This window comes from Harpia harpyja, chromosome Z, assembly GCF_026419915.1.
Source record: "Harpia harpyja isolate bHarHar1 chromosome Z, bHarHar1 primary haplotype, whole genome shotgun sequence".
Classification (NCBI taxonomy): Eukaryota; Metazoa; Chordata; class Aves; order Accipitriformes; family Accipitridae; genus Harpia; species Harpia harpyja.
In genome coordinates this window covers 106650691-106674740 of record NC_068969.1, presented here as the reverse complement: position 1 = coordinate 106674740, position 24050 = coordinate 106650691, and the positions used below count along the sequence as shown (strand labels likewise).

The 24050-nt window shown below is 51.6% G+C and overlaps 1 protein-coding gene across 3 annotated transcripts in view; it reads left to right on the top strand.

The window, feature by feature from the left end:
- Nucleotides 1-24050, top strand: part of CNTFR (ciliary neurotrophic factor receptor) — a 212765-nt gene that overhangs the window by 42188 nt on the left and 146527 nt on the right. For 2 of the 3 annotated variants that reach the window (XM_052778588.1, XM_052778589.1), the window contains exon 2: nucleotides 11901-12005. The gene's annotated coding sequence lies outside the window, so the exon portion shown is untranslated. Of the gene's footprint in view, nucleotides 1-11900; nucleotides 12013-24050 lie in introns of all 3 variants that reach the window. The other variant, XM_052778590.1, reaches the window with a different exon arrangement.

Genomic DNA, 24050 nt, shown 5'->3' with positions numbered 1-24050 from the left:
CCTATCAGGCACTGAGAAGCATCTTGTCCCCATGAGTGCATTCAAACACTGCAACAGGAATAAGAGATGGGAAAGGTCTAGCCTTTCAGATGCTCAGCCCTGACCTGCAGCAGCCCCTGTGTGACCTGAGCTGGCTGGTCCTGCTCCACCTGCATGGCATTAGGTTGAGATCTGGGCCAACCGAGGCTATTCTACAGCTCTGATCCTAAATCCATTCTAGTAACTACCGATATTTTCTTTCTTCTTGGTTAAACTTTTTTTTTTTTTTTTAAACTTAAATGTTGAAATAGCATAAAACTTCTCTGGAGTTTTTCCTATTTAAAGGTAGAATTGGCTTTTGTCACATTTTCTTTTTGCCCCCTTGTGAGCCAAAGTCACCCAAACAGATGCTTCACTACAGAATCTCTATCACTGAATTGGCATCTTCTAACGAGCTTCACTGTGCAGTTTTCTGTCAGCTTGAGTCAATTTTATTTATTCACCTTCTGCTTGCACAGCACCACGGTCGCCAAGTCTTCCTGTGTTTGCTCGTGACTTCTGCTGGATGTAAATCGTTAGGCTTAATTGAGCTGCCCAAGGAGAGGGTCAGTGCGAGAGCTGATGGAGACCTCAGCAACAGCTGCTTGATGGCCAAACCCAGCACAACTGGTCCTGCTCCATCAGAGCCCCCGCACAAGGCAGGTCTGTCCAGCACGGGCAAGTGCTGTGCTTCCCTGTGCAAGAGAGGAGCTTCCCATGTTATTCAAAGTTGGGGCAAAGGGATGCAATACTTCAAGCTTTACTACCCCTTCTTGAGGATTTATTATTCATTATTTATTAATATTACTATTTAATTACTTATTATCTGTTACTTATTAAGAGAGGAGGTAATTCTGCACTGTGTTTCTGAGCTTTCCAAAAGGTGGAGCTGAGAAACTTGTGGCAGGAGGGGTTTCTTCAGCTCTAGAATCTCAGCTGGCCTAATCTTACCTGTCTGGCGTGGACTGATGCTTCATTGCCTCATCCTCTGCAAGATGCAGAAGTCCGCATAGGGCCAAGCGAGATGGGGATTTGTCACTGTACAAACCTTTAAGTGCTGCTGGGATGTGGTGATAGGGAAACTGTTCACCCTCTCCAAGCAAGGAGACCTTTATTTGGGTGGAGCCCTGGGGTTGTCACACCTAATTGCTGTGTTACAGAAGAAGCTTGGTGGAGGCAATTGCTGGTGCTTGTGAGTGGTGACTTTGGATTTGCACTTGTGTCTGACCGTCAGCTAGGAGGGGGTGTTTGAACCTTTGGTTGTCACAGTGGTTGGAGGCAGGTCAGGGCTAGAAGTGAAGGATTAAGAGATCCCTGGGCTGGCATCTGCAGCTTGAGCTGAAAGTGGTGCAACTGTGTCCACAGCAGCTTTCCCAGGGAGCGCAGGCCCCCCATATTGCAGTTGCAGTCAGTGAGCTGTGGTGTGTGAGGAGCATAGCTCTGCCTCTGTTTCCCCTAGAGCTAACAGGGCTTAGTATCAATTAGCAGCTTAATTTGTAATTAATAACTTGATGTTGTTTTTTGAAATGGCTTGCGGAGGGGGCCAACACAAGAGGCTCACGCAGCCTGCAGCGTGCTGCCATCAACTGCCGAGGACCATCCTGAGATTTGGGGGGGGTGGGTTTGGACATGAAGGTTGTTGGAAAGCAGGGAAACAGCCCTGGCAGGGGGTGTGTGATGCAGGCTGTCCTGGAGGTGAGTCTGAGGGCTCGGAAGTCTAATGCATTTCTGTCTTCGCATCTAGGAGTGCTGGCTGATAATCCTGGGGCAAATCTTGCTTCAGCCTGTGGCACCACCATGCAGGGATCCATGCTGGGAAGATTTGGGCTTGGCTTGGGTGTGCCTCGTTGAGAGGGGCATGCAGAGCAGTCTGGGTGCTTCACTATCCTCCCGCACTTGCAATCCTGCTGTGACAGCCAGGCCAGCAGTGCTGGAAGTTGTCCGTGTGTCTGGCAGGTGATGCAAGGGCCTGACAGGTCCATCGCTTCCCTCTGCATGTGGGAGCTCCTCCAGCAGCACAGGGTGCATGTGTCCCGGACCTGCAGTCCAGCTTGGGATCTTCCTTTCTGGGGTTGACGTACGTCATCTTCCTTGCAGCTTTTGGTGGGTTTCCCTTCCCTGTCCTTATGGCTTACTGCTTTCCCAGGTGCACCAGCTCACGGTGGTGTGTGGGGACTCCAGCCTGCTGAGTGCCTTTTGCACGGGGAGCAAAGTTCCCTGCAGTGCAGAAATTTGGGCTGCCCTGCCAAAAGTGGCAGTGAGTGAAGAGAGAGGCAGCCCACAGAGATGCAACCGGCCCAGGGCCACCCAGCAGGGATGAACTTAGCCTTCCTCACACCCTGTGGCTATCTACTGACCATGTTGCTCTCAAAGTAACCTTCCTGATACTCTCCTGCAAGGAATAGCTTGATATGATGATGATGATCCTCCTTCTTCCTGTTTCACATTCTGCTCCATCCTTCTCTGGCATGCCTGCTCCATGTGAGCAGTCCAGAGGGCTCCTGCCTTGTGTGTTCCTCTGATCCCCTGCACGGTCTGTCCCTCTCACTTTTCTCCTTGCTGTACTTGTCATAGGACAGAAGAGCTGTGGTTCTTTTTATTCAGCATTTATTCCTGAATGACTTGTTGCTGCTTCATTTTCTGAGAACTCCAAAAAAGTGACTATGATATGTATGGGGAGGAGAAAGCTTCTATGCTTCACATTGCAGAGGAGATGGCAGAGAAAGCATGAAGTGGATATGTGCAGCCGTGGGAACCATTGGAGAACAGTGGCAGGATGCCAGGGCTGGGGGATGCTGTGCGTGTCCCAGGTTGGATGGGACACCGGTGTCTGAGGGACAGATGGTCTTATGTTACTCCAGCCTTGTCTTCCCTGTGTGAGTGATGTAGCTGGGTTTCAGTTGGGTTTTTTTTCCATTTCAACACTTCTCAATGCTCAGCTGTTCGAGCCAAGTGTTCCCTTAGCATTTGAGGCTCTCTCTGTGCAGGGAGAGATTTGCATCTGAGTTGCTTGGCATGCGTTTGCCGTCCAGTGGGTCTCATGTCTGGAAAGGTCTGCAGCTGGGGCAGAAGCTGAGTTAATTTGCACTGGAAGGCAGGCATGCTTTGTTTTGCATGTTGGTTTCTCCTTGCAGAAATCCCATTTGAGGTATTTGTTCTCTTCTATTATTGAAGCCATGTTAGGGGGCATGGCAGCCTCCCTGCAAGGCTAGGAAAAGAGAGCTATCCTGAATGGTGCAAATTAAACCTGTGCTCTGCTATAAAGAACTGTTGTACTGTTAATGTGGACCCTTCTCCAGAGTTCTGATGCTCTTTGCCTGCAACTGAGGAAGAAATGCTCACAGAGACGGTCCTGTCGGAAGCAAAACAGGCTCCAGAGTTCAGTTTGCAGCTATATTGGATGAAACGCTTCTAAAATTCAGGGGAAAAGTGCCATAGGGTCTTTAACACTCATTTGAATCACCTCATGAAATGATCACATGGGGCATAGCGTTTTGGTATAGCTTGCCTAGGAAGAAGGGTGCTTGGGAAGAGCAACTGGATCCAAGGGGCCCTGGTGCTGCAGAGAACAAGGGACAGGCATGGGGAGGTGGCTGCAGTGCTGCACAAGCTGGAAATGTTTCGGTCTGGAACTTGATTACACAAAACCTTTGTTCTTCCTTACCTGGGTGCCAGAGTTGGGACCCGTGGGTCATCTCCTATGTCTTCCCACAGTTGCTTCCTCCTGGGGTTGCCCCAGAGCCTGCTGCTAGCTCCCAGCAGTGTGCAGTGTCACCGCTCCTGGCTGTGCATCCTGGGGAGCTGTCACCACCGACAGCCCTCTGACCATGGGTGCAGCGGGAGGGCTCCCAGTGAGTGGGGAAGAGGCACCCCGAAAACATCTCTGTAGGGAAGGCATCTCCAGGTGCAAGGCTGGAGGAAATTAAAACTAGGAGAGGCCATAAACTCTATTTGCTATTAAGAAGCTGTTGGTGACTCCGTGCTCCTCAGTGCTTTGGAGATGCCCTTGGCACAGTCCCCAACTCATCCCAGCCTGGGGCTGCCACTGAGGCCCCAAATACTTCTTTTTCATGCCCTGCAGCAACACTGTCACAGCTTTGACAGGTAGAAGGTGATCGCTGCGGACTGTCATCAGCACTTGAGCTTTTCTTTATGTCCCCTCGTGCCCTGTCCAGCCCAGGAGGGAGCTGGGAGAGGCACCCATTGTTGGTGCCAGGGCTGTGCCAGCCACGGAGGGGCTGGTGTTGGTGGAGAGCTGACTGTGGGCTGCACAGGGTTAAGCAGACATTGACAGTAAACAGGAAGAGAGGACAAAAGCAAGTCTGCTGTAATTATGTAGCATTTATTATTAATACGCTGGAATTGCTGGAAGCAGCCTCTGTAATGTGAATACTGATACAGAGGTTCAGAAGACAACTTAGCTCTCATCTGTCTGTTTATTAGCTCCCTCAGCTCTGGTGGGCAACGAACTAAAGCCTCATTTGCTACTGCCTTGTTGCACCCCCTCCTTCTCCCTGCAAACTCCTTGCTGTTTCCATAAAGAAGCCTGTTGTTTGTTCATCCTCGCGCCGGGCACCACAGCAGTGCATGGCATGATCCTGGATAGCAAAGCGGACTTTAATCCTTGGCCTGAGCCTGCCTGTTTGCAAGGCAGGGCCCAAAGCGTGACACTGGGCTGTGCAGAGCCATTGCCTTTCCAATACAGCCATGGCTGATGCTGGCTTGGGATGTCCCAGCTCCTGGGGTGCAGAGGTGCTCATCCTTGGGGCAGCAGCTTTAGCAAGACAACATTGCATGGGCTGGCGCAGCTTGGGATCCCCAATTCATAACAGTGTTGTGATGTGAGGGCGGTGGAGCTATGTGTTGCTTTAGGAAGCTGGCTAGGAAATAATTAAAGGCAGCTAGGGTGGAGAGAGCAAGAAGAAGTTAAACCAGCTGTCAGGGGATGCAACAGGTTTCCTTTTTCTTCTGTGGCGTGGTAGAATTTGTCATTCTAGCTTCTGTCCAAGTTTCTGAGCTTCAGCCTGGGTTTTTTCTGCATATCCCGAGCATATAGGACATCTATTCCCTTATGTATTATACAGTAGTTTAAAGAGGATTAAGACAATAGCTAATCTAAATGATGAATGATGTAGATTGCTCAGCCTCTGAGCCACCGGGATTTTTCTTGCACACAGATTAGTCAGCTCAGTAGCTAAATATTGGGGCAAACAGTATAAATCCATGCAGATAAGCCTCTCTGGCTTGAATAGGATAGAAGGATTTTGAAATGGGCTTCGACACCGCTCTGCGTCTTGTCACAGCGTCTGCGGCCGCATCGCTGACACGACGGATGGGGAAGGAGGCCCGATGGCTGCTGATGCACAGCCCGGGTGGCTGAGGAAATAAAGCATGCAGCGCTTCTCAGTCAATGCCGTTGTCGGATAAGGATGGTGGCAGGAGAGGGAGGGGATCAATGCCGCTCACCTCCCTGCCACCAGAGCTGGCTGTTTGCTTGTTGAACCAGGGGTGGGGGGGCTGATCCAGCCTCGGAGACAGCAGCCTGCAGCGGGATAACGTGGGCTGGTGGGGTTTTACTTGAAAGAATGGGCTGGTGTGGCTGGTACCTGCCCTCCATCCCAGCATCAGCACTGGGATGGTGCTGGCAGCCCCCAGGGAGCATGACCCACAGGAGAGGGCTTTTACTGGCATGGGACTGACAGTGGGTTTTTCTTAAGCTCTGAAGCAGAAGGGTTTAAATCTTTTATTTATATGTCTGGTCGAGTCTGTCAGAGTTGTGTCAAATATTTTTGACAAGCAAAAATGCCATTTGCTTCAGCTTAATGAAAAATGATTTTTTTTTTTTTTTTCCTCAGGAACTAAAAGAATTGTAGTTTCAACTGCAAACCCAAAAAGCTCCTCAGGAAAAAAACCCACAAAACAAAACCAAAAAACCTTCCGATAGTTGTGAGAGTTGGCTGTTAGAAGACACTCTCAGTTGGTGTTTTGGGTCTGTGTAAAATGAGGGTCTGGAGAGCATTCAATCATATGGTATCTCCTTTTATGAAGCTTTCTGGGCATATTATTCTAATGATGTTTAATGGCACTGATTTCTTCATCTTAACTGAGTGTGTCTTTTCCCAGTCCCACATCATTTTGATTCATTCCTCTTATGAGAAGTATGAGAGCCAGGACTGGCTTGACTCAGTGCAGATGAAGAGCCATCCTGGTGGTTGTCTCATCCCTCCCAGTGGGGATGCAATCCTCCCAGCATCTGGCTGTCTAAGGCTGAGGGTTGTGTTGAGGCAAAGCTTGCATCAGGACCAGGATTTGTCAGAGGACCTGTTCTCCTTGAATTTTCCCTGCTCCTCTTGAAATAGTTTGTTTTCTGCCATGTTTTCTACCATTTAGTAAGGAGCTGTGTGAACATCATGGTTTGGCTAACACATTGTGTCTAGCCTGAGGTCCTGTGGCTAAGTCCTGTCTCCTCCTTCTTCCCTTTCCCTCTTCCCAGGCTGAAAAGTCTTGGTGTGTTTGGTGTGCCCTGATGCAGAAGCTGTTTTGTTCCCCTTCCCCTATACCTCTTGCAGTCTCACTGTTCCCTTTTGGAGGTGTGAGGACCAGAGCCGTGTGTGGTGTCCAAGTGACAGTTGCATAGTAGACTTGTACAGTGGCAACGTGGTCTGGTTTGGGTTAGAGGGGTGCTGGACCCTGTGGCATAGCTCATCTACTCTGCAGGACACATGTACAAGCTCTGCTCAGAAATGCAGGATGGATCTGTGTCTGGATTTTACCTGGTCTCCTCACTGAGTGAGATCTGGGTTAAAATTTAGCCTGGGTTGTGGTTGGCTGTGGAGAAGGTGTGGGTGCCACAGTTAGTACTGCACACTGAACCCCCCAGCTGGCTTGGTGGCGTGGGGCTGAGACACAGGATGCTGCAGGCTTGGGAAAAAGGTCTTCCCCTCACACAGCCACCTCCCTGAGATTCAGGCAAGGCTGGCTTTGCCTGAGCCCTTCTCCCTGGGGCCAGATCCCCCTTCTCCATAACCTAATCCAGTGCTCAGCAAGGGAGACCCTTGCTTGGGTACCAGCTGGGAGAAGTGTAGGACAGTGGGACAAGCCTACGAATGCTCACCACTTGTCCCACAGCTGAAAAGTTTGTCTTGTGCATCCTGAGTCAGGATCAGGCTGTGTCATAACCTGGTCCTCTGCCTTCTGTTGCATCCCCTGGGAGCTGTCAGGAGGCTGCCTGAGCCGTGCGGTAACACGGGTCTTGGGGATGCAAGCAAGGTCAGATGTCTGCTCAGAAATGAGATTGGCGATGATGCCACCGGTGCTGACAAATGGCCTGTCGTTAATCTCTGACTCACGGCAGCGGAGAGGGCAGTGGTGGAAGAAACCCATGAGGTCACTCGCAGCCTCTCTCCCCAGGGAGCTGCACAGAACTTCTACCCTGAACCTTTCCAGATGGGGTAGGTGCCCATCCCCAGGGATGGTGGGTCTCCCTATACGCCTGCCCTGAGTGTGTTTGTGTGCAGGTGAAGGTGCATGGCATAACTTCAGCCTAGCTCCAGTCAAGCTCCTAAGCACCTGGGAACTGGCCCCATGGTGCAGACAGCAGGAGCCCTGCAGCTGCTGTTGGGGACTGGATTCCGGCGTGCGACATAGCTGTGGCTCAGCAGTGGTGCAAACAGGGTGAAGGTTGAAACAAAGCTTGTATTATCAGCGTGTTGCAATACCATTGTGATACACGAGGTGCTGTGCTGCTGGGAGGTGCTGCAGGGAGCTGGGGGAGACCAGACCTGGGATGCTCAAACCCTGGCTGTGCTTCCCTGTGCTGGGGTATTGCCTGGGGCCAGCTCTGCTGGATGCTCAGACCTCTCACAGAGCAGCCTTCACCTCTTCTCTTGCTTTTTGAGTCACTTTCTGTGCTTTTTATAGAAAGAATGTCTTTCCTCAGTTGTAAAAGACTCCTTGGAGGTTATAGCCAAAACAGCCAGGACCTCTTGTGGTGCTTGATGCTGGTGGAGATGCTGCACTCACTGCTCAGCCATGCTGACAAGCTGTGCAGGGCTGAGCTGCCTTTTGGGGCTGCTGTTGATGCTACAAGTACAAGCTTTGCATATGTGTGGGGAATAGGTGACTTTCTCCTCTGAATTATTTGGGTTTTTTTTAATCTCTTTCAGGATGAAAGAAGACACAGTTAACTCACCTCTGACTCCCTCCAGACACTTGAGTCCCTCGGCTAGCACTGGGGAGTTGATGGACAGCAGGAGACAGGGGCATGTGGGATGGGGTTTGTTTGCCTGGAAGGGTGGAGGAGAAGGGTGCACTGATGGGGATGAGGAGATACTGGTTTGGGGAGTGCGAGGGCTGCCACAAGCCCAGGCTGCTGCAGCCGCAGCACAGCCTGAGCTGTGACCCCAGGATCCTCCCCCTCCTAGCTGAGCTACAATTTCATTTTTCACTTTTCTTCCATCCCCTCTTAACTGGAAGAAGTCCTAAATAAAGTTGCTGTCACTTTTATTTATGGGCGCAGGGGAAGAGACGGACAAAAAGCCTGTGTGCTCCTGACAGCTACAAAGCAGCCGGCTGTTTTTCTTTGCTCGCGTTGGCGAAGCAATCGATCTGGGCGCAGGCGAGCACCTTCCTTGGGTGCATGGGGCTTCCATGTCCCCCTGCCCGGGGGACTTCGGGAGGATGGATGGAGGGGGCTTCGCCTCCTGGCTACTGGCCGTGGGGCTATTGCAGGGCCAGGCTTGTCCAGGAACACCTGTCCAAAAATCCTGGACCCCCGAAAATACAGATGCGTGAACTCCCCTGCCTTAAAAATCCATCACAGGCTTCTTGTCTCCATCTTGATTGGTTCCAGTGAGGTCAACTTTTTTTAATAACTTCTGGACTTCGGCAGGGAAAACTATTTCCTTCAGGAAATAATATAATTAAGGTTGCCTGACACTTCTGATTATAAGCCCCTGTCTTCAGTTGCTTGAAACTACGCCAGCCTTTAACCATTTGGACTGAAACTTCACATGTCTCTGCCTCCGGCTGAATTTTTTTGGAAAATTTTAGCAAAAAGGGTTTTAAGCTGCTCTCAGAACACAGTTTGGGGGAGAAAAAGGCATTAGTTTATCCACAGCTTGAAAAAAGAAAAGAAAAGAAAAATTCTTACAGTTGTTGTACCGAAGAAACTCTAGTATCTTCGCGCTGTGAGAGCGGGTCTGATAGTTATGGGGAAAATTTTCAGCCAGGTGTCAAGCATCTGCTTGTTGCTGATGCCATGAAAATCCACTTTCCGTGCACCAAGTTGTGAGCCTCTGAAAAACACTGCTGTGTGGGTGTATTATATATGGCGTGTGCAGGGAGGTAGCAGCCGCTCTGCTCCCACATCAGGAACTGTGCTGCTTTGAGCACATGTGAGTGCAAAACCTACGCCCCAGCTCTTGCATGGGATGCCTTGCCACTGGGAAACTGTGGGCCCCTTCTGTTGGTACAAGTAAAACTCATTGATCCCTGATCGACATAGCCCTGCCTTGTGCTGGGTAGAAGGATTTTTGGCAAATGCTGTGTATTTGGCTTTTGGGTTTTTTTTGCAAGAAGTGGTTCAGTTACCCCTTAGCCCTTGCTGTAGCATGCAGATGTGTCATGTGAGACATACAGCATGCAATGGGTGCTTCCTTCAGGGTTTTCAAGGGACTTGTTTGAACAGTTACTGCTTTTGCATTGCAACGATTGCAGGTTTCTCCTAACTCAGCTTGTTGCTACAGAAATTGCCAAGAGTATTTCTGGGGGCAGCCCAGTCAGGCCCTATAAAGCAGGTGTCACCTTGGTGAAGTGTCCCGACTGTGGCATTGCTGGGACCTGAAGTCCTGGTGATGTGGGGTGAGCTCAAGACTGGTGCAAACCCTCCTGCAGGGACCTGCTGCAGGACTTGTCCCTGCTCTATGGCTGGTGATACTTGCTCTTTACCTGAGCTGTGGTCAAGGCTGTCCCCTCTTTTTGGGGCAGTCTAGCTCACAGATCTTACCGCTGGCTCAGTGGGAGCTCATGCCCTGAGCCAGGTCTTTCAGCTGGTGACCTACTTTGGGCGTGCTGAGCTCCTCCAAAACCCAATTTGACCTCAATCTGGGGTTCTTAAAAAACAAATCCATGCTTCGACTTCCACGGGGAAAGCTGGGCTGCTGGACCTGTGGCAGGGCTGGCTCATCTCATCAGGATGAGGCACAGAGGTGTCAGGGGGTGTCAGTCCTTTCCATATGAGCAGGTTCCAGGGACATCTCTCAGCAAAGGCATCGGGATTTTGCACTTTGTACCCAGCATAACACACTGTCCCTGCAAGAGCTACGTCCTTATGGCTTGCGCAGAGGATGCTGCAAAAACCTCCCCAAGGGTGCTCAGTGCTAAACCCATCTCTCTTGTCATACCCCTGCCAAGCTGGAGCGACAGCCCAGGCAGGTCTCTGGCAGGTAGTGACGAATGAGCCTTGCCGCTTGCTGTAGTCTGGTCTCTTCTGTTCCACTTCATCTGCGAGTAAAAAAAAAAAAAAAAAAAAAAAAGTTACATTGGCATTGCAAAGCAAGGGGAGGCTTGGTGGGGAGGAGCCCTCTCCCCTTCTTGCCAGTCACTTGTCAGCTCTGGGGTGCCTGGCAGAGCAGCTTTTGAGTGATGGGGCGTTGCGGGTGTTGGGCTTGGGGCAGCTGGAGTTAAATTTCTTTGTTGGCTGACACCTGACAAGCATGATAAATTGCGGCACACCATGGCTGCCGGCATGACAAACGGTCCGCTTCCCTCCTTTTAAGCTCTGGGAAAACTTTTTAATTATTTCCCAGCGCTTTGCAAATGAGGGTTTCTCCATCAGACACCCAGCAGAGTTTGGGGGAGTTTATTTGTTTATTGAGGTTTTGTAGGTGGTGGGGGGGTGGGTGGGAGTTGTAGTTTGGGTTTTCTGTAGCATCCTCCGGCTGACTCACCTGGGCTTTGGGTGGGGTCCCGGGGAGGGCTTTGGAGAAGCTCATAGACTTGGGGTCGGGTGCTGACTAAAGCACATGGTGTTCCAGGCGTGGAGTCACTGTCACCAGTGGGAAAGCGGCTCCGCAGGAGTGACTCCCAGACTTACCTCTTGCCAGCGGAGTTTGGCTCCTATTTTCGTTTTTAATAAAGCAGAACCATAAGACGTTTTTTTCCTCAAACTGTTTAAAAAGGAGGGGGAGAACAACACAAGCTCAGCCACAAGAGCTAGATAATGAGCGCAGATCTTGACTGATAATTTGTTTGTCTAGCACAAAAAAAGCGTATTTGCTGCTATAACTGAAGGCACGGCTGGTTACAGTAATGCCTCAGACTCCACCTCACTAGGCAGCATGTCACACATAGCACAGAAAGTCTCTCTCCTGTTTCCAGTCCTCAGTGTCCATGCTGCAAAGCCATATGTGCGTGCTTTCCTCTTTACACTCCCAGGTTCAGTCGGATTGGCCTCTCCCTGCGTGGTTTAACACGTGTGTGAGGCTTTGCGGGATTAGGGCTTAGGCAGTGCAAGACCTCGTGGGCAAATGCCTTGGTGCTGGGCTGACGTTTTAGTGCTGTTACGCTGTTTTGGCTGGGGAGCATTGCTGTCTGTCTTTAAAGAAGATCAGAGATGCCCCAAGCTGCAGTATTTTTTTTTCCCCTCTCCCCTTTCAAGTCTCTAAATCAAAATATTTAAGCAAATGCATGCTTTGGGGCTGGACTGTGACGCTCATGTGGGAGGGCTCTTCATCTAAACTAGCCTCATGTTTACACCGGTTACCCCCAGCTGTCAGGGCTGGAAAACAGATGCCCTCCTCCCTTGGTTGTTTTCTAAACCTGAAGCGATGGTGGAGCTCCACCTGGTAACCTGACAGGTTGTCTCTTCTGTTTTGTTGAAGAAAACCCCAGATCTGAGCGGCGAGGATTGGTCAAGCAGCCAGAAGAATCCCCCAGACGTGGATGAAAAATTGGGGACACCCCAAGGACTCTAGACTGGTTGAGAGGTAAGATGTGGGTTAAAACACTTGCTCATCTGGTTTGTCCTCATTTGGTGTGCTCTGGGCCACATGGCTGTGGTTGAGCTGCAGGCCATATGTCTTTTGACTAGGACGGCGTTTATTAAAGTGTGGCAAAAGGCTGTTCCTGGCTCTGGTGTGTGAGCAGCCCCATGGCCACTGTGCAAAGAGGGCAGATACTGACAGTGGTTATTTAGGTTGTAGAGGGACAGGTTTGTGTGAACAGCTTGGAAAATGCAGATGACGTGCACTGTACATGGGAGGCTTCTCCATAGAGAGCCCTTCCACTTGGAAGCCCTTAGGGCAGCTCAGGGATGTGTGGTCTGACTGGGGTAGCAGAGATTCCATGATGGCTGAACTACTCTGGAGCAGGTAAGTATTACCCAGCCCTGCTTTGTGGTGGGAGGTGAGGTGCCACCTCTCACAGACAAGCACAACCTCAAGCTCTCAGCTCTGCTGAGTGTTCTTTCTGCTTTCCTGCACTGGAGGCTGCAGCATCATAGATGTGATGAACTTCCCTGGGCTCTGCTCTGCTGAAAAAGGGCTGCATCCCCTTGGGAGACCACCACTATCAGCAGCCACAGTCAAGGGGTTGCTCCATCTCTGAGACGCGTTGCATGTGTTCTTTGTATGGGATAACATAGTGATAACATAGTGTTGCTTGAGGAGAGGTTTGGGGTCATCTTCTTCAAGCCATGGGGACCATGGTGGAGCAGGGGAGGGGCCTGTGGATGGGGCTGCCCCATCTAGGGACGCAGACCCTGTGGAGCCATGCTGGGGAACCGATGCTTGCTGGTGCTGTGCTTGAGAAATGAAAATGATGAATTAAAATTTAACAAGTCTCTAAATGCCAGGCAAGGACATCTTAAGTGGGAATTGTCACTGTTTGACTAGTACAGCCTCCCACTTAGCTAAAACTGAGTGGCTTTAATTATGTTGATCTTGAAAAAGCAATAGCTTACACTCAAGAGGAGAAACTGTTGGCAAAAATAGCATAAAGTGTCATGAATTTTCCCTGTGCAGCTCCCCTGCCCTCTTCCCCCACATTGTGCTTCCCAGGGGTGTTTTGCAGCCCCTTTCACCCTGGTTTGGCAGAGTCCTGTATCCTCTGAAGCCACAGGCAAGGAGAGAAATGCTCCCTGTGTGCAAGGCTGAACGTGGGCTGTGGAGTTAAAAGCTCAAAGTTAAGGGACCGCAGTCATGGGCAGCACCTGATGCAGCCACAGTGGGGAGCGGGCTGGGGTCTGGGCATGCAGAGATGCTCTGCAGCAGCAAAACGCTGCCCTCAGCATTGCCCGGTGGTGTCATCCATGGAGTGCTGTGGGATAAGGACCCCTTCCCTCCCCATCCTCGTTATGGACCGACCCACCCATGGGACTCCTCGCAGCTCTGCAAATAGAGCAGCTCGATGAGGGTACGTCGCTAATAATACCAATTACTGTTACATGCTGGCTACAAGGTACACTGGCAGTAATGGGATCCAGGGGGATGAAATGAAAGCGGTATAATACAGTGAGATAAATTAGCATTGTAAAATTAGCCATGGGTCTAGTCAGGGATCTGACAAATGTGTCGCAGCTTCGGTACAAGCTCTGAGCGCTGCTGAATTGGATTTAGTGGCCCAGAGCAAAGCAGATGGGAGCAAGGGAAAAAAGAGTTTATGAGGGGTCTCCGTACACACATGCTAACGGTTAACGCTGCTTGTTTCTTCCTCGGCTTTGCTGAATGATATGTCCCCTGGCACCTTCTCGTACGCGGCAGCGGAGGAATAAAAGTCCAGCCCCGTTGATGTGCTGTTGGAGTAGCTCGAGCCTGGCAGAGAGATGGGAAGGGGGCTGGAGAAGCAACGGCAGGCTGGTACTCCTACCGGCCTTGGTGCCTCAGCCACTGGTCCCTGCCCTGTGTCACGGCCCGTGGGCTTCCTCGCCCAGGTTTGCTCCCAAAGGGAGCATCGATGGGGTTCGGCTGGGATGTGTAGCAGGTGTTTGCAGAAGTCTTAGCCTTGTAGGGAGGGTAGAAAGCCAGTTTCTGCTTCCCATGTTGCAGCCTGACCTGTTTTCCCATGCCCAGCTGGGCTCTGGGGCAGAAGGATGGCTGGAGCTGGGCATCCCACAGCACGGGGGCTTTGCCTGTTCACCAAGGGTGTGCGGCCAACTCTTTCCAGTCCAGACACACACGTTATCCTTCCCCCTCTGAGGCAGAGGGTGGAAGCCAGGAGATGCTTTTTGTGCCTTGTGGAAGCTGGGAAATGGATGTGGCCAGTTCCAGTGGGATCTGCTTCCTGGTGGCTCATTAGGACAGGCTCCGTCAGAGGGATGCGAGTTGTCCTGCCCATGAGCGATGGACAGCCGGTGAGAGCCTCTTACAGATATGCAATTGCAGCCTAATTGCATGTTTAATGGCTGGTGCATTACACAGGATCTAGGGAGGGGCAGGCATGATTTAGGTCTGGTTTGATAAGGCATGTCATGTGGCTCATTTAATACTAATAAAAAAGGGGAAGAAAAATTCTGAATATGCTTTGCAGTGCTGTGCAGCGGAGCTGGCAGGGGCAGGGGGCTTGGAAGGGGGTCTGTGCAAGGCCTCTCCAAGTCATGCCACGATGGTGCAGGAGGTATGGCAGGTACACGGCAGACGTGTCTGCGGGAGAGGACCGGCTTGTCACATCCCTGGGGATGAGATTGCAGAGGGCAGGCTGCTGCCCTGTGTGGTTCTGCAGCAGCACCAGGTTGAGCAACAAATCCCAAGGGATTGTCTCAGCACTGCCTGGAGCATCCCAAGAGTCTTGAGTGAACTTGTGTACTGAGCCCACATGGATGGAGACCTGCAGAGATGAGCTCCAGTTTGTGGGAGGTCAGCCTGGATGCTGCCAGCTGTCCCTGCATCCTCTTGCTGCAAGCAAGGCACAAGGTGCAGTGGTGACACTTTTAGGGTATCTCAGACCCCAACCAGCCCCAGGGCTAAGTTGTGCTGGCAAAACCAACAGAGTGGTGAACTGCAGCAGGGGACGGAGCCCCCTCCTTCGACTTTGCTGCCAGAGAAGTCATGATGTGGGACTGTGGCAGGGAGCAGCAGGACAATGAGCCCGCGGTTGCAGTGCTAGTAGCACCATAAATAGAAATACAAATTCTTGGGTTCTTGTGCAGCAATGATACATCTTGTTTCTATTGACTTTCTTAAACCTCTAAAATACATTGTAGATTGATCTACAAATCTGCAAAAAGCACCTGTTTTTTTTAAAGTCTAAAGCAATTTTCTGCCTGCTCCTTGTGGTTGGCTCTGAACAGACACATGTTCTCTTGTCCTATTTGAGGCTGGCGTGCTGCCACGGTGGTAGGAAGTTTAGTAATACTTGAGCTGGATCGATTCAAGCCCATTATCTGTGCTGCCTGGGACTTGGCGGCAAAGGGGAAAAAAATACTCTCCCCAAACGCATCAAAGCCCTGTGATAAGGACACACGGTTGGGCTCTATTTATAGATGGACAGATGTCTTGCCAAAGCTCTGCTGCTGTCACTTGATTATGCAGTTTTTGAGTGTTTAGCAGTGTTTGGGTCTGAAGGAAGCTGTTCTACCTTCTGGCTTAGGTGCGTCCTGTCCAGGTACAGCGCACTGTGGTACTGCTTCGAGCCGGGATCTGTCCTTCCTTCAAGTAGGGACCTGCTTTTTGGATGGTGTGGTGGTTTAGGCCCAGCTGGCAGCAAAGCACCACGCAGCAGCTCGCTCACTCCTCCCTGCTGGTGGGATGAGGAGGAGAAAATATAACAAAAAGCTTGTGGGTCGAGACGAGGACAGGGAAGGATCACTCACCAGTTATGGGCACGGGAAAACAGACTCAACTTGGGAAAAAACAAAATCAATTTAGTTTGCTGCAAATCAAATCAAAACAGGATAATGGGAAGTAAAACCAGATCTTAAAACACCTTGCCCCCACCCTTCCCTTCTTCCCCGGCGCAGCTTCAGTCCCGGTTCTCTCTCCCTCCTGCCCTCCAGCAGTGCAGGGGGACGGGGAATGGTGGTTGGGGTCGGTTCCTCACACCTTGTCTCTGCCGCTCCTTCCTCCTCAGGGGGAGGACTCCTCACTCATCCCCTGCTCCACCGTGGGGTCCGTCCCACAGGAGGCAGTCCTCCACGAACTTCTCCAACGTGAGTCCTTTCTGTGGGCTGCAGTTCCTCACAAACTTCCCTGGCGTGGGTCCTTTCCGCGGGCCGATCTTCAGTCACAGACTGCTCCAGCGCGGGGTTTCCCATGGAGTCGCGGCCATCTTGGGGGCATCTGCTCCCCCGCTCCCCTCCCTGGGCTGGGGGGGGACAGTCTGCCGCCTCACCACGGGCTGCGGGGGCATCCCCTCCTCCGGCGCTCCTCCTCCCCTCCTTCCTCACTGACCTCGGTATCTGCACAGGGGTTTCTCTCACATTCCAGTCTCCTGTTTCTCTCACATTCCAATCCCCTACTCACCGCAGGTTCCCCTTCTTAAATCCGTTCTCCCAGAGGCACTACCACCATCGCTGATGGGCTCAGCCTTGGCCAGCAGCAGGTCCGACTTGGAGCCGGGGAAGCTTCTGGCACCTTCTCACAGGAGCCGGCCCTGCGGCCCCTCCGCCACTACCAAAACCCCGGCACACAAACCCAAAACAGATGGGACAAATGAAGTGGCTGGGAGTTCTTGTAGGTGCTTGTGGGGTCAGTGACCAAGATAAGGTCTGGCCAGCAATCCCTCATCTTGTTCTTGCATCTTCATAGACCCACAGGGACCTCGGAGGTCTCCAGAGCAGAAATGCCACCAACGCTACATCAGATCAGTGTGGCTGTTTAGCTGAGTGTTCACAGCTTAAGCAAGGACATCCCCCATCTCCCAGGGTACCTGGCCCTCAGTCATGCCACCCTCCCAGCAAAGAGGTTTTTCCTTCTGTTTACCCTAAACCTCCCAAGCAGCAACATGTGGCCACTGCCATGTTGCATCTCATGCATTTTCCTCCTTCATCAAATACCGTCAAGGACATTTGAATCAGTACCAGCTATGCAAACTGCATGTTTGGAGTGGTTCCTCAGGCCACATTAGCACAGGTCTTGCAGTGTATGCGCACATACATCTTCAGTGAGTGTATGTTTTTTGATGGGATGGTGGAAAGGGTGGGATGAAATGGGTCACCAACTCTAGATTCAGTTCCTGGCATGAAGGAGTGCCTGTGCTCGTATGATAGAGTTGCACTTCATTTGCTTCCATACATTGCTTTGTCACAATAGTCATGAAACTGGGAACAGGAGAAGGGCAAAGGCTTCGTTCTGCCTAGCTTTGAGTGGTGGTGTTAAAGGTGCTGTGGTGGTTTTCCCTCAGTTATGACCCTAGGAAGCAGTGGCCTGATGTGACATTGCAGCCACAGTTTTTCACAACAGACTTGCAAAACCATCCAGTTTGGAAGGCAACTCAGAGGTCTCATGTCCAGCAGAGGCTCTGTCCTGAGCGGGAGGCTGAGACTGGACATGGCTGCTCAGGGCTTTGTCCAGCCTGCTCCTGAAAGCCCCTGTGTATGGAAAGAGCATACTCTGTTAGGGCCACTGTTGCAGTGCTGGTGGGCTCTCGAGGGGGGCAAAGTTTCTCCCTGCATCCAGTGGGGACCTTCTGTTTCAGCTGGTGCCTGCTGTGACTCATCCTCTTGCTATGTATTGTTGTGGAGAGCCTGGCTCAGTCTTCTCAACAACTCCCCTGACCATCTCAGTGGCCCCTGCTGAATTAGCTCCAGTTAATCAACATGTGTCTTGTCTTGGGGCTCCCAAAGCTAGGAGCAATGTCTTGATGTGGTCCAAGTGCTGCATGAGCTGCTGGCTGTGCCACTGGTCCCGCAGCCCAGCCTGCTGTTGGCCCCCTTTGTGCAGGGCTCATGCAGGGCTCGCTGCCTGCCAGGACCCACGCTGGCATAGAGTGGGTGTCCCTATGCCTAAGCCCTGCGTGACACCATGGCAATGGGCTGGATATTTCACAATAAGTGCATTTTTTGTAGGCTTCAGTGGACTGTGGCTGCAGGAGGGAAGGAGTTGTCCATGGGCAGGTATGGGGACCAAGACCTGACTTTTTAAAATTTTTTTTAATTTTTTTTTTTTTTTTTAACACATCCTCTTGATCAGGTGCAGGATAGTTGTATGATGGCTTCTGGCTCTGTGCCATTCCCAAGCCTGGGAGAAGGGAGATTTCTCCTCCCCAGGGTGTTCATAATGTGTTCGTCTGCATGGCTCCTGCCGAGCGCTCTGAGCATCTCTTGCTCTCCGCTTGGTTTTAGTCCGTCTCCAGGGTGCTGCTTAGCTTCGCTCATATATTCCTCTGATGAGTGGGCAAGACAGGAAGCAAATACCTTTGTTACAAAACCACATATGGGCTTTCAACAGGTGATGACACTTCCCCAAGCTATCTGTCTAGTGAATGCACTTTTCCCCGCTTGTTTATATTCACGGGAGTGTTACTTAGCTGCTCAGGTGGGCCATAGATGTCAAGAAAGATGTTAGTGTCAGGAGAAGGCTTTAATGCAAGGCTTCCTGCTGTTCTGTGTGACGGGTGGTGGATGAGAGCCCAACGTGCCAAGGACTGTGGGTGTAGGAAAGGGACTGTCTGCTGGGTCTGGCACAGGAGCTGTGGCTCAGGAGAGAGGCAGCAGTAGTGCTGGGGGTGACTTTTTACAGCTGGCCCAGGATGCTGAGCTGCAGCGTGACAGAGATGATCATTCAGTAAAGGAGGGCTCCTATGGAGGCAAGCAGTGTTTTCCAATTAAAAGAAATAACCATCAGCAGGAGGGACTTACTCCCTCTGAAACCATTTCAGATGGTGTCATGGCTGCTGCAGGTCTCGTGGCTCCTGCAGGACCACGGTGGTGGATGCCCCATGCTCTGTGCAGCAGAGCTGAGGATCGCGGGGCCACAAATGTGGGGTGCATTTGCCTGGGCTGGGAGCTGCCCCGCTGAGTCCTGGCTCTGAGCCACGGGGAACTGTTGTCAGCCTGGAGGTGGGCATATGGCTGCGTAAAGCCGGGACCTGCTGCATCAGATGGAGAGGGGCAACGTGCAGACCTGCCTCCTCATGGCTCCCTTAATGCCGAAGGAGAGTGGGTGCTGGTGGGGATCCGTGGGAGGAGCTGTTCAGCTGCGATGGAGATGGGCAGGATCCCACATCTGGGTGGGAAGAGGAGCGAGGGGCTCAGCTGCACACACCTGGATCCCTTCCATGGCCATGGTGCTCCCAGGGTCATGTTTGCTCAGCACCAGGAAGGCTGTTTATAGAGGAGAGGGAGTACAGTGCTGATGGCACCCCTTAACAATGTTTACTGCATTATTTTTCCCTTTAGGATGACTCTTTTTAAGCTCTGGATAGGTCTAGGAAGCCTGAACTGAGGCCCCATGTCTTCAGGGCAATTTACAGCACACACCAGCCCCTCAGCATTTGTTACAGCCCCTAACGAGGACGGCTCAGGGCTGCCCTTCAGTAAGATCACATATTACCAGCTCTTTTTGCTTCCTCTTGCCCTAAATTGTTGCACTTTACATTGAAAAGGAGGGGCATGCACGTGGGGGCCAGCACAATTTATGGATCAGAGATTTATATGCCGCTGCGACGCTGTATTTTTTCCCCACAGTGACACTTTATTGCCACAAATTACCAAACAGACAAGGTTACACGAGTGACAGCAGGCAGAGTTGTAAAGGACAGGAACAAACGGCAGCAGGAAAAGTACCCAGAGGAGAGGGGGAGGTCGGGCACCAGGCAGAAATAAAACAAGGCGGGAGGCGGGACAAGCGTCAGAAATCAGCTTGCCTTGCAGGGGGATGCGTGGGTGAAGCCTGGGAATCAGTGTGCCGTCTCCTGTGCATGGGCATGCCGTGGGCTTGAGAGAGTGGCAGGTGGTCTGAGTTTGGATGCTGTAAATCCTTGATATCTCTTCCCCCCCCCCCCCCCCCGCAAAGTTGCTGGGTGCTGCTGCAGGCTGTGTTTTGCAGGGGGAATTGCAGGTTTTTAGTTGCTGAAGGTTTTTCCCTGTATGCTGGGTGGTGTCAGCAGGAAGAAGCATGCTTAGAAAGTGAGACTTCATCATCCTTCTACGCACCCTCCATCCCTAGCAATGTTCAGCCCTTAGTAGGGGTGCTTGGGGAGGAGGTGGGGTCCCTGTGCTTGCCTCTGCACTGGCAATCAGTAAAACCCTGAAGCAACCTGTGCCATACAGAGCAGATAGATCCAGCTCCCCAGAGGTGGGAGAGCTAGCAGACTCTCATCCTGGGCTGGCTGAGGTCTTGTTGTCATCCCAACCATGGCACCAGCGGTACTGGAGTTGGGGCTGCTCTGGGCAAATCCCAGGAGCACTGTGACTCCCGCGAGAAAGTTATTTGGAGTCTTGTTTTCTCGGCTTGGTTTTCAGCGCTCTGCCTATGTGCTGCAGGGACGGTTGGGTCATCTCCTGGCTTTGTTTGGACATCAGGCTTGGATCTGGAGGCTGAAGGCTAGTGGCATCAATTTTTCTGCCTCCTTGGTAGAGGGAGGGAGGTGCTGGGGGGGTGGGGGGCAGGCAGCATTCAGAGGGTTAATAAGAGGTGTTCTGCCTTGCAAATGGTTGTTATATTTCCTTGCTTCATGGCTGCGGGGGGAGGAAATATCCCAGGCTTGCCCTTTGGTGGGACAGGATGGTCATTATGTCCATCTATATTAATACATTCAATATACATGATGGTGTGTGGGGGACAAGCACCAGTCCTTGGGCGGAGGGGCGTCTGCTTTGCTGCCAAGTGTCTGCAGCAGCCCTGCTGCGACATGCTTTGGCTTTGGTTGAGTGACTCCGTCTGCGCCCACTCACCCAAGTTAGATCAGCTTAACTTCAAACGAATGTAAAAACTGAAAGGCTCGAGATCGGCGGAGGTATTAAGGCTGCCTTTGAGCTGGAGATGCTACTCAAAGCTGCTGGGGAGCTGTCACTCTATTGTTCTTGCAACAAAACACTACCGGAGGAGCTGAGAGCCTCAGAGACTCTGGAGCCACAGCTAAAATTGCATTTAACTAGCAGAAATGTACTACAGCCACAGGGCTCGCTACACCAGCCCTAGGGAGAGCCGGCACTGCCATGTGCCACCCTTCCTGGCAGCAAGATGGAGGGGATTCAGGTCACCTTTGCACCATGATGGACCATTGCACAAGGCAATTTGACTTGTCCATTCCCGTGCTTGTAAAAGATAATTTCCCTTGAACGCAATGCCGTAAGCCAGGTATTTAATCTTGCTTGAAGGGAGCATGTCTAACGCACGCAGGGCATCACAAACAATAGTAAGCAATCAATAGGCTAAATCCTGAGGTCTCTTACCCAGACTTTGCTGGAGTAAAGGTTGACAAAGTGCTGAGTAGTTACTTGAGACTTCAGCCCGGTGCTGAGGGCAGGAGAAGTGATTGACTGATTTATTGATGCTGCATTTCACTATGAATCTAGTCTGTCTGTTAGTCACAAATGCTCATTTGAGCATAAATCCTGGGCTGCCATGAGCAGATAGCTTCTCCTACAGCAGAGCTGGGCAAAAAGATTTCAGATGAATGGCTTATTTGGTGAAAAATAGTTTTGGATCAACGGGAATAGCTTGTGTTTCTGTGTTGTGCTTGGCGAATAGCCTCAGCAGAAGAAAGTGAAAGCCCACTTCTGAAAAAGATCAAGCGCTGGGTTTTGACACAATGTTTAGATCTCCTTTCAAACCGGTTTTAGGTTTTCTTCCCAAATCAAAAAGCCAGCCGAGTTTCAGAAGATCCCTCTGAAACCCTTTTTCCTCGCCCTCTGTGCCTGGCTTCTGCAGTGAAGCAGCGAACATGGCACTTCTTAAACCTGGCGCTGACTGGCTGCGAACCCGTACTTCATTTATTTTTAGTTCACCCAGCGGTGTCAAGGCTCAGGCGCTGGTGGGCGTTTGTGCGGTGCTGCTAAGCTGGGGGCTGGGACGTGTAAGGCTGTGGAAGGGGCAGCTCTTGCACCTCTGGGTTTGCTCCTGCACAGGGGGACTGGGCTTATCCTGCCTCGCTGGACCCTTGGAAGGCTTGGGGGGGATGACAGTAACCAACAACGCCTCATCCCCTGTGCAAGGTTAGGCAAAACATTAGCTGTTTCTGTGGAAGAAGAGTGTGCAAGCCCTTTGGAGGTGTCCTATGGAGTAACCTTCACCCCAAAGCCTCAGCAGCTGGGGCATGGCTTGCTTGCCCCCCTTTTCTTGAATCGTCATCTTTTTTTTGATCCCTTAAACTGAGTAGTTTCTTATTAATTCAGGAATAAAACAATGCCACTCTGTCACCTCCATGGCTGTTTCTTTCCCCTGTAGTGTTGATTCTTCTTTGTTTTGAGGCTGGCTGCTGCTAGCTACCATGCTGCAGCTCCTGGAGCCTGTGCTTGCTCTTTGCAGCTCGTGGATACGCCCGTGGTAGGTGCCGTAGGAAACATCGCAGACAGATTTGTGCGTGTGTATATGCCTCTCTAAGTATTTCCCATTAATTAATGGACACTGGAGTCTGTCGTCTGTAATGAGCACTCACTGGCAGGTGATAAATTGCTTGTATGACAAGATGGCAGTGAATGCTGGGCGAGCCGTGGCTGTTGGCGCTGGGTTTGGGAGCAAGGGGCGAACATTAGTCAATATCTGGATGGGAAGCAGGATGGTGAAAAGCCCAGCAGTCGATCGCAAGATCCCCAATCGCAGCAATGCTGCACCAGACGCCACTGTTATGTGGCAAACCCCAGCCCCATTGCTGCTTTTTGATGTGGAGGGAGGAGGAGGAGGAAGGGGCTTGCACCGTGGTGGCCACCCCTGCTCCACAGGGACACTGGCTGGAGCTCAGATGGATACACTTGAAGCAACCCCTCCTTGACCCACACTGGGTTTTGCTGCCTTCCACAGCCCAGAGAAGCCACTGTGTGCCAGGGGCTGGGATCTGTGCTCCAGCAGTGCCACCACCAGACACCCCTGGCATGCCTTGCCTGCTGGCATCACCTTGCAAACGGTGGCACAAGGCTTGGCTGGGCACCTCTGAGCAAGACCAATGCTGTTGGTGGCCTCGCTGGGCATTCAGGGAAGCAACTGTGTCTATACCACCAGCAACTGGGTCTCAAGCCACCAGCAAGTAGTGGTTGAGGTGCCGCGTTGCAGAGCGATACAAGGCTGGTCCTTATGGATGTGCTGGAGCACAGGGCTGGGTATGATGGATCTGAGTTGCTGGTGTTCACAGCCTGTTCAGTCATACTCCTGTACCGAGCCCAAAGTCTGAGCCCCACATGGGACATCCATGCCAGGGAAGCAGTGCTGGCACCAAAATCTACAGGCTCCAGGGAAGCAGACACAGACTGAGACTGATTCTTGCTGCAGCCCCAGTGGGACTAATCCCTGCTGCATCCCTCTGGAGCACACCATGCAAGCTGCACACTGTAGATCCATCTCTGTTTTGGCTGCCACTCTGAAGCTGAGGTTCAATCACCCGTTGTGCTCATTAGGACTCCAGCAGTCAGAGCAGGGGTCCTGCTTGGAAGGACATTGTGGGTGCTGGGCACTGTGTGGGATCCCCCCTGCCCTGGGACCTGTCACTCTTGCCACAATGCAGAGGGAGCAGTCTGCATTTACTGGGGAACTGAATTATCTGCTTCCCCGAGTGGGGAAAATAATAATAATAAAAAAAGTACCTTCCACTAGGTCATGAGCTATTACCTCGAGGGGCCCTTCATCAGCTGATGAATTCTACTTAATAAAATAAATACTGAGAGAAAATGTAATTGGATTTCATTTATTACCCAGTTCCGCCTAGCAGCCCCAGATTATACAAAAGCAATTAGAGAAAGCTCTCCATTAATAGCTATCTTCAAGCCGCCCAATGGGCTCATTCCATCAAACCTTCTGGCTCGTGTAATTTCCTTTCTTGGAGCTCGCTTCTGGCTGGGGGAGGATGTGGGGTGCACAGCGCCATTGCCAGCGGCCTGTAAACAAAAGCAGCTCTGTCTCTAACGCTTGCACAGGCATCGTCTTCCCAAACACGTGGCTCTG